The sequence below is a fragment of the Zalophus californianus genome, chromosome X, assembly GCF_009762305.2.
Source record: "Zalophus californianus isolate mZalCal1 chromosome X, mZalCal1.pri.v2, whole genome shotgun sequence".
Classification (NCBI taxonomy): Eukaryota; Metazoa; Chordata; class Mammalia; order Carnivora; family Otariidae; genus Zalophus; species Zalophus californianus.
This window is the reverse complement of record NC_045612.1, coordinates 91,654,618-91,664,568: the sequence shown is the minus strand read 5'-3', so window position 1 is coordinate 91,664,568 and position 9,951 is coordinate 91,654,618. Positions and strand designations below refer to the sequence as shown.

The 9,951-nt window shown below is 40.7% G+C and overlaps 1 pseudogene; it reads left to right on the top strand.

Annotated features, from left to right (window-relative positions):
* The first annotated feature begins 1,084 nt into the window (after positions 1-1,084).
* Positions 1,085-1,559, top strand: LOC113930369 (annotated as a pseudogene).
* The last annotated feature ends 8,392 nt before the right edge of the window (positions 1,560-9,951 follow it).

Genomic DNA, 9,951 nt, shown 5'->3' with positions numbered 1-9,951 from the left:
TTGGAAATTTATGGATGAAACAAATTCATTGTTTAATTTGCATTTCTTTTATTATCTCTTAAGTTGAACATTTTCATATGCTCACTTTCCATTTAAAAGATTTTATTTATTTATTTATTTGAGAGAGAGAGAATGAGCAGGCAGAGGAGCAGAGGGAGATGGACAAGCAGACCCCCTGTTGAGCATGGAGCCCCACGAGGTGCTCGATCTCAAGACCCTGAGATCACATCCTGAGCCAAAATCAAGAGTTGGATGCTTAACCAAATGAGTCACCCAGATGCCCCTCACTTTCCATTTATATACCTGTTTCTGGTAAATTGACTATTTCTTCCTTCGCCTTTTTGTCTAAGAGATTTCATCTCTTTTTTCTCATGTCAAAATATTTACCCCTTGTCAATATTTATCTTTGATGACAAAAAGAGCAAAAACAAGAAATAAAGGGCACAATTGAATTTTTTCAGTGTAGGATTTCTGAAGGACTGAATCAGAGATATTTTTCAGAGTTATTTTTAGGGTAAATTGTATTCTCTTCTTGAAAATACACTATGATTATCATTAACATCACCAGGAACTGCATGAATAAGTTATCAACAGAAAAAAGAGTTTCTTAGAGTAGATATCAAAACTTACAATATAGTGTTATTGAAAATGCTAGCCTAGAAAATAAGAGTTTCTTCATGAAAAGAGACTGGAGTGGCCCAGTTTCATGAAGGAGTAGAATTGTGAAATAGGTCTGGAAAGACAAGAAGGAAGAAAAATAATGATATCGAAGTCTGAACACCTGCCCCTCAATCCACATCAGACTTTCGACCATCTGGTATCTATGACAGAGAGTTGTGATAAGGATCAAATGACATAGTATATTGTTTCTGAAACTTGGGTCAGCCAGTTGACAGAGGCTGCCACCATGCATTACTTCACACTCATCCTCAACTCCTTCTCCATAGCATACTTCCTAGAAAGGCTACACTCATTTCCTGTATCTCATCCATAAGGGGTGCCCATGTGATATAACTGGTTATAAACAAAGAGCTAATAGGGGCACTTCTTTTTCCTTCCTGTTATATGATAAATGCCCTTTCCATCTCTGGCTGCCATAGTGAGAGGAGCTGCCACCATGTCTGCCCACCTGCAATGGATGGTCCCTGTGGAACTGCTCCAGTTTCCTGATGAAGAGGAACAAGCAGACGTTCAGTACTGACCCCAATAACCTGAAGGTTCACAACTCCTTCTACTACAATGGGCTGATCCACCGCTGGACTGTGGGCGTGGAGCCTGGGGCTGAGGGCAAAGGTGTAGCAGTGATCATAAAGCCAAGATCCCACCAGCAAAAACCCACCAGCACCTACTTGAGGACCACCATGAACAAGAATGCCCGGGCCACCCTCAGCAGCATCAGGCACATGATCTGCAAGAACAAGTATCACCCAGATCTGCGCATGGCCGCCACTCGCACAACCAGAGCCATCCTGCACAGTCAGAAGCCTGTGATGGTAAAGAAGAAGCAGCCTGCCTTACCGAGAGCTCTGGAGCACCTTCCCTCCACCTCCAAAGTGTAAAGATGTCAACCGCCTGAAAAAGAAAGAGAGAGAAAGAGAGATGCAGATGGGGCAGCCATCTTGAAACAAAGATGCAAAACACACTAGGTTTGATAGAGTAGACACATATTTTTTTAAGTTGTATTCTTGAGGTGTTGCCCAATCCCAGCCTGCCCAAATCTGGACTATCTCCCACCATACCTCTGGTTATGTGAAAATCTATACTGTTATCTGTCACCTACTATGATGGCACAAGCCATCATATCCTAACTATTAGAAACATTGAAATTGGATGTTCATCTACCCCAATTTCTAGACCCTTACTTTTTATGCCCTTCAGGACCCCACAAGAAGGAATTTAAATTAGGTTCTCAGTTGGGATTCATACAACTTGACTGATAGTCTAGAGCCCTTCCAAAGGAAACCAAAAGAAAACACAGTGGAATCTTTACAAGAAAGTATGTATGAATGTTTCACAGAGGCAGGAGTGACACTGACATCATTGTTTGGACCAGGTGTAAGAACTAGTAGAATTTCTGGGTAGAGAATGAGGTGCTATAGCCCTCTGTGAATTTTAAGAGGCAAATAGCTATGATATAAAGAACAAAACAGTATTCCCAGAGGTCAAACAGCTCTGCTGAGGAAGCCCCCTCAAAGAGGTTGTGAGAAAAAAAGGGAAGGATTTTTATACAGGTTGGAGAGAAAGAAGATAGCAAGATGATGTTGATTTTAAGATTTTATTTATTTATTTATTTATTTATTTATTTTTTATTTGAGAGAGACAGAGACAGAGAAATGGAGCAGTGGAGGAGCTGAGGAAGAAAGACAAGCAGACTCCAAGCTGAGCACAGAGCCTGACTTGGTGCTTGATCTCAAGACCCCGAGATCATGACCCGAGCCAAAATCAAGAGTCAGACGCTTAACTGACTGAGCCACCCAGGTGCCCCAAGAAGATGTTGATTTTTAAAAGATTAGTAAGACTTCTGGTTTCAGCTCTGACACATAAAAAGCTTGGAAGTCATCACTCCAGTCCTTACAACAAGAAACAAAGTAAGCACACAAAAAAAGCAATGACTTTTTTTGGAAGGGCAGAACCGCACAAGGAGTCTACTTTAAATATTCAGACTGTGGTACTTTAAAAATAAGGAGAAAAAATACATTATACCAACACTAATCAAAGAAAGCTAGAGTAGCTATGTTAATTTGAGACAAAGTAGTCTTCAGAGCAAGGGAATTTGTCAGGCATAAAAAGAGGAAGACAAAATAACAAAGGAGTCAATTCTCCAAAAGACATAACAATCCTAAATATGTATGAACATAACAACAAAGCACCCAAAATGCAGGAGGCCAAAACTGATCAAAGTGACAAAAGAAATAAGACAAATCCAGTATTAATAGTTGGGAGACTTCAACACCTCTGTTACTACTTGATAGGTCAAGGGGGTAGGAGATCAATAGGATATAGGTGACTTGAACAGCTGTAGCAATCAACTTGATCTAATTGACATTAATAGAATACTCTCTTCAACATCAGTGGAACATACATTCTTGTTAAGCTTGCAAGGAATGTCCCCCAAGATAGATCACATTCTAGACCATAAGATATACCTTAACAAATTAAAACAAAACAAAACAAAAAACAGAAATCATACAAAGTATGTTCTCAGACCACAATGGAATTTAAAAGAGAAATCAACAGAGGATGACACCTGGAAAATCTCAAAATATTTGGATATTAAGCAACACTTTTGTAGTAACAGATGGGTCAAAAACAAAAATCTCAAGAACGTAATATAAAAATATGTTGAATTAAATGAAAATGAAAATACAACTTTTCAAAATTTGTGAGAGGCAGCAAAAGCAGAGCTTAGAGGGAAGTTTATAGCAACAAGTACACATTAGAAAAGAAAGACCTAAAATCAGTAAGTTCAGCTTAAGCCTTAGAAAACAAGACAAAGAAGAGCAATTTCAGCCTAAAGCAAGTGGTAGGGAAAAAAGTAAAATTAGAGTAGAAATCTGTGAAACTGAAAATAGGAAACCAATAGAGAAAATCAGCGAAACCAAAAGATCAATAAAATTAATAAACTCATAGAGAGGTTAACCAATGAAAAAAGAGAAAAGACCCAAATTACCAATATCAAAAATGAAAGGGGGTTCCTCACCATTAATCACATGAAGATTCAAATGATAATAAAGGAACACTAAGAACATTTCTTTTACCCACAAGTTTGATAACTACCAATGGACGAATTCTTTAAAAGACACAAACTGCCAAAACACACAGAAGGAGAAATAGTTAACTTGATAGCCCTATATCTATTAATGAAATTTTGAAATAATAAATTTCCAAAAAAGAAAGTACCAGACGTAGGTGATTTCAATGGGGAAATGCATCAAATACTTAGAGAAAATGACAGTAAGTTTATACAGTTTCTTCCAGAAAATAGAAACAGAAAGAACACTTCCTGGCTCACTCTAAAAAAACATCATGCTTCAGCTATTCAACCCTCATATCCTTTCGCCCAAATCCCTGGATACCACTAATGTTTTAACTGTCTCTATAGTTTTGCCTTTTACAGAATATATGACCCTGTAATGGTGAGGATAATACATTAAGCTTTTGTCAAAACCCATAGGGCTTAACAGCACAGACTAAGCCTAATGTGTGCAAAAAAAAAAAAACACCTTTAGCAAGTCAGGAGATCTCAGGATGGAATGCAGAATGTGACAAAACAATCTCAATGTATTAGAAAAGTTTGGAACAGCCTCACTTCAGATAGTGGATAAAAAGGTGCTGATGTAAGTCAACTTGAAAATGAGAAGAGTTTATAATAAGACTTAAAGCAAAAGAACCTATATTTAACCACTGTACTCGAGTTGATAGAACTGTTCCCGTGGGGGTATAGGTTAGCAATTCTGAAAACACCACACATTCATACTGGAATTAAACAGTTAATTAACTGGATGGCAAACAATGGGAGTCAAATCTCATTGCTGGAGTGGGAGGTTACAGGGAAGGAAGTCAGAATGAGTCATGTGGTAATGGTTTAGAGCTGGAGACATCAGTATGAACCAATTTCAGCTTAATAAAGATACAGATCTTTACATATAGAAATATATGTATTAATACTGTATTAATGTCAGATGGTAACAGCACTGGTAAAGATGTGGTGTATATGGGAACTCTCTACATTATCTACATGGTTAATTCTGCAAATCTAAAACCTCTCTAAAATAAAATACAAAGTTTGGGGGTACCTGGGTGGCTCAATCTGTTAAGTGTCTGACTTTTTTTGGCTGAGGTCATGATCTCAGGGTCCTGAGATCAAGCCCCCCCCATCAGGCTCGCACTCAGCAGGAAGTCTGCTTGAGATTCTCTCCCTTTGCCCCTCCCCTCTCTTGCACACACACACACACACTCTCTCTCTCTCAAATAAATAAAATCTTTAAAAAAATAATTAAAATAAAATACAGAGTTTATTAAAAGATTACTTAATAACGTAGAGGATAATTTCACATGGTATAAGGATAGTGGTGAATGAATTAAATGGTAGAGAAAATTAACTGATAATTTTTCCCACCTTTCCTTAAACATAGAAGCACTAACCATGCATGCTATGATGTTAGGCACAAAGCCTAGAGTTGGATGGTAGATTGTGAAAACAAACTTTAAGTTTGAAAACAGAGATATAATTGCTTGCCACCTCTGAGGCCTTGTAAAATCTGCCCTTCCCTCTATTTTTTTAAGATTTTATTTATTTATTTAAGAGAGAGTGTGAGCAGGGGGAGGGGCAGAGGGGGAGGGAGAGAGAGAATCTCAAGCAGACTCCCTGAAGAGCATGGAGCCGATGTGGGACTCCATCTCATGACCTTGAGATCATGACCTGAGCCGAAACCAAGAGTTGGACGCTTAACCACCCAGGCGCCCCAGAAAGCTGCTTCTGTAAAGCAGTAGAGGAAGAATTCTAGGCTTTGCAGGACACGTACAGTCTCTGCCACATATTATATGTCTCCTTTTCTTAAAACCCTTTAAAAATGTCAGCAGCATTCGTAGCTCCTAACTCATATAAAAACAAGCAGTAGGCACAATTTGGCCCAAGGGCTGTAGTTTGCTGACCTCTCTGCTCTGAGGTATGGAGGTAAATAAAGGTGGCAGGGTCACCCCCCTGCAGAATGGAGGCTTAGGGGCCTCAGCTATACTTCTGTCTTCTCTGGGGAGGATTAAAGCAGAAGCCCATCTGACAGAGATGCAGCAGGAATTAACTAATGAGCTTTAAAGGAGCCCAAAACATAATGGGCTCAATGAGACAAAGTATTCAGGGATTTATCACTAAATATTCATCTCCTGTTTAATCAGTTGTCCTCTGGTTATGGTTATTATGAGAAAATCTTTTAACAAAATGACTTAATTTAGAAGAGCTAAAGATCTCTCAAGAAGCAAAAGAGTTCCTAGTGAACCACTATACTTGACCGAGCAAGAAAAAAAGAAAAAAGCAAGAGACAGAAGATATACAAGAGAGACAGACACTCCTAAAGAGGCTGAGGCAGAGACCGAGAGATGGAGGCCACACCTCTATCTAGAAGAGAGAGAGAGATGGAGAAGAGATGGGGAACAGGAAGCGGGGAGCAGGAGAGAAAATAAACATATGCAAAGAGGAAAGTGAAAACCAGATACAGACCAAATGACACAGAGAGAGGGATGAAGAGTCAAAAACAGTGAGAAAGAGAGAAAGAAATCAAGAAATAGAGGCACAGAGAAAGAGAGAGACAGTGAAGGAGAATCAGAGAGAGAGAAATGTTTTTAACAAGCAGTATGTTCAGCCACAACCAACAGTCTGATCTCAATAAGAGAAGCTCTCAGTTAATGTTCCAACACTTGTCTCGTTTGGGCCTCTACTTTCACAAGCCAACACCTTGGGCAAGGGAGGAGGCAGATGTGTGTTGTTTGATTTCAAAAGAATATTTTATATTTTATTTTTAAAAAATTTTTAAGAATGTATTTATTTATTTGAGAGAGAGAGAGCAGAGCAAGAGAGAGAGAGAAATCAAGAGGAGGGGAAGGGGCAGAGGGAGAGGGAGAAGCAGATGCCCTGCTGAACAGAGTGCCCCATGCGGGGCTTGATCCCAGGACTCTGGGATCATGACCTGAGCTGAAGGCAGATGCTTACCTGACTGAGTCACCAAGGCGCCCCAATATATTTTAAAATTCTGGACTAGATTTGCTAGCTTATCTACTGAAGAAGGTACGGGTGACCTTGCAATGTGGCCCATGATGTCTGAGAACAAATTCTGAGTAAGACAGAAAACAGGAGAAAAGGAGATATGGAGGAGGAATCATGGGATGGGTCGCACAGTGGAAAAAAATACTGTGCCCTCACAGTAAAACGGCCTGGGTTCCAGTCTATATCCAACAACTTAATGACCTCGGGAAAGTTACTTAATGTGCCTGAGCTTGCTTGTATACTTTCATTTTTGCTCTGAGCAACTAATGAATTTGGTCAAGAATTTGACAAAGCCAGCAGCAATGACAGCTCCAACCTTCCACCAGAGCTGTATGGATTATGCAAGGTCATGTATGGAAACTGCTTTTTCAGTGACTAAGTGCCATATGATTTGCTTCTGTGTGGGCTAATTTTAGACTGATAAAAGCAAGAGTTAATTTGGCTTACCGGAAACGCAGGTTCATTCAAAACAGTGAGACCTTTGACATATGATAACACAGATCGTTTATCTCCAAGGCCAGGGGCACAATCTAGTTCTCGTGCTTCAGGGAAGCAATAAGGCCGAGATTGTGAGTTTTTCAAGATGAGAAAAGGAGCAGTGTAAAGTAATCTTAATTTCTCGTCATTTCCTTTCAAAGAACAACATCAAAACTTCCTCTAGCCAGGAACTAGAGTTGCAATGGCCTCTGAAGAACCAGAAAGTGTTTTTGTTAGTTTATACTGCAGTTCCAGCACTGTGATTTCCTGCTACTGTGTTCCTTCTTCCCGTCTATAGTCAACACCAAGATGAGCCTCTAACAGGATCCCTCCTCAATGAAGGATGTGTTGCTCCAGCTGTTGGGCCGGCCGCAGAGAGACAGCCTCCAGCAGTCAGCCTCCTCACGATCTGTCTCAGCCACAGAGAGCAGCCTGGCCAAGGCCTCACCCCTCCCCTGGGTGGTCTACACCCAATGTCTTAACCATGTGAGAGCGTGACAGGCCAGGCCATGTGGGCCCAACCTGAGAAAAACCTCTGAAGGGCTTTCCTCATTCCACTATTGTCTGTGGGTTCACTAGAGGTGGTCACAGGGCCTATATCACAACTGGACGTCTCCTTCTGCCTAATCTTGCTTCCTTCCCTTCCCTTCCACAGGCATTGAGTCCAAAGACCCTCTTGAATAAACAGCCTGCATGCTTAAATTCTGTGTCAGGATCTCCTTCCCAGAGAACCACACTGCAACACTTTCTCACTCTCCTTTTCTCCTTTGTCATATCACACCATGTAGCATGGCTTCAGGAAATGCCAGGTAAGGAAAGAATGGATCCCTATCCTGGATGGTTGGTGACAAGCTGAGAGAGGGCCCTATCAGGATGCCTTGGCCCCAGCACACCCATCTGATATGTTCCCATCTACGAGAATAAACATGACAGCTACCAGGGGCTGGGGATCTGTGTAAAAGAAGTGAACTTAATATTAATATGTTAAAAACATATTTTTTGTTATTTTTTTTGTTAAAAACATATTAATGTTAATAATATATTAATGTTATTATATAATAATAGCATATTATGTTATTAACACATTAATGTTATGTTATACCAGGCATGGTGCTAGACACTTCTATACCTACTCCTCCATCTAATCCTCATTAAGAAGCAGGTGTCATAGGTAATGTTCTCCTAGCTTACAAATAAAAGAGTCAAGGCTGAAATGTGTGCATGAACTAAGACTCACTGTCAAGATCATCTAACTCCAACTTAGAATCCAAACTCCAACTCACCTCTCATCTGAATCCAAAGCCTAAAAGTACTTTCCCCCCACCTCTACTAGATAGGGATTGAGTTTGGCCGAATATGACAAAATCCAAACAACAAGAACTTAAACAAGATGTGCTTCCTTTCTCTCAACTGACGAAAGTCCTAAGTTAAGTGGTGGCTGACATTGGCTCAGGAACTGAAGGATGTTAGAGCTCAGGTTCCAAAATCTGTTGGGTTTTCCCTCAGGTCCCCTCCCAGCATTAAAAATACTTTTCAGAAAGAAAGAAGAGAAAGGGTGAAGGGCAGAAGGATGGATATCAGCTACTTGGCCCCTTTACATAGCAGTGACTTCTTCTTATATCTCATTGGCCAGAGCTGTATCACATGGCACTCCTGACTGCAAGGAAGTCTGGGAAATATAGTTTGGAATGCAATCTAGGCCCACTGACAGCCTAAACTGAAGTTCACGTTCTGAGAAAGAAGGAGACAAATGGCTATTGACAAGACAACTAGCTTCCATACCTGAAGATTCATCTCAGGGATTTCTAAAGTTTTTGTAGGTAGAGAGGTTGGGTTCCCTGGGAAATCGACTCAGAGATGAAGATTTGTGCTCAGCTTTTCGAAGGACTGCTCTTGTGAACAACACATATAAGAGAGAATGGGAGAAATTGAACAGTAATATAAATACAACAGAGACCAGTCGGCTTCATGGAGAGCTTGGAAGCTGGGGTGACCCCCTGAGATGTCCCAAATTGAAGCAAGGGAATCAGCCTTGTAGCCCACATCACCTGGTTATTGAATGGTAGGTGCCCCTTGGAAAGGGGTATAACCTTGGAAGACACAGCCATTTCAGCCAAGGGCAATTCCTGAGAACAGACTCAGCTCTGAACTGCCAGCAGCCAACACTCCAGGGAAATAAGTGCTTCAGACCTGAAGAGGAAATTTGGACAGCACATCTCAGCATCCACAACGCTAGGCTAATAATAAGTTGACCCTCACATGTTGAAGTATAGATTCTTCATGCTGATCTCACAGAATGTGTTAGACACAGTGGCAAGGGAGGCACAAAGGAGAGCAAAACCTTCCCTAGTATACTCGTTTTGAGACAAATGCTGCACCACTGCTTTTTGCAAAACTCCCAATGCTATTGATTGCTATTACTCTAAATAATCATATAGTTCCAGTAAAAACTGGGCTCTTGTGAATGCATGCTATCTCTGAACTGGTGACTTCCTAAAAAGAAAAATAAGTAGGCTAACCCCATCAGGATTTTCAGGAACTTAGTCTACAAAATTTTTATTTATTTATTTGAGAGAGAGAGAGTGAGAGCATGAGCAGGGGGGAGGAGCAGAGGGAGAGGGAGGAGCAGACTCCTCACTCAGCAGGGAGCCTGATGTGGGGCTCAATCCCAGGATCCTGCGATCATGACCTGAGCTGAAGGCAGACTCTTAATC